Source organism: Octodon degus, unplaced genomic scaffold (genome assembly GCF_000260255.1).
Source record: "Octodon degus isolate 3935 unplaced genomic scaffold, OctDeg1.0 scaffold00027, whole genome shotgun sequence".
Taxonomy (NCBI): domain Eukaryota; kingdom Metazoa; phylum Chordata; class Mammalia; order Rodentia; family Octodontidae; genus Octodon; species Octodon degus.
In genome coordinates, this window is record NW_004524603.1 from 1,492,190 (window position 1) to 1,492,940 (window position 751).

The window sequence follows — 751 nt, forward strand, 5'->3', positions numbered from 1 at the left end:
GCAGGCAGGCAGGCAGGCAGGCAGGCAGCAAGGCACGCTCACCTGAAGGCTGTGGTGAACGTAGAGTAAGTTCAGGGTCTCAGCATTTAACTGTTTTTTTATTTATGAGATAAATTCTCACCAAGCTGCCCAGGGTGGCCTAAAACTTCCAATCCTCTTGTCTCAACCTTCCAAGTATCTTGGATTTTTTGAGACAAGTATTTTACCACACAGTTCAGGCTGGCCTTGAACCCACTATGGAGCCCAACCCAGACTTGCAGTGACGCTCTCTTCTCAGCCTCCATCCAGAGAGCTAGGATTACAGGCCTGCACCACCGTGCTCTGCCCTCTTTCAACTCTTAAAACAAGCAAATGAAAAACCCAAACCAACATTTTAATGATAAAATCGTAAGACAGAAAGTGAAAAGAGTAACTACCAAGTGAATTTAACAAGTTTAGGTGTGAAGTAGCATTTAGCCCAAATACTCGATCTTTAATTATTTACGATCTGGATACAGTTCTCGCTTGCCCACCTTGCAGCTATCAATTTATAGCCTCAGGCAACATAAATAACATATGCTACAAAGGAAGACTGTACCGTAGCACACATAACGCAACACTGCACCACACAGCACAACACTGTACACCACGAGATAACAGAGCTAGCCGCATGAGGTGACTTAAGGCAACGCATCCTGACGCGATGCTGTGATGTGACGCGGTGCCATGACTCTAACAGGGCCCCTGCTACCCACAAAGGGCCTTTGCAGTC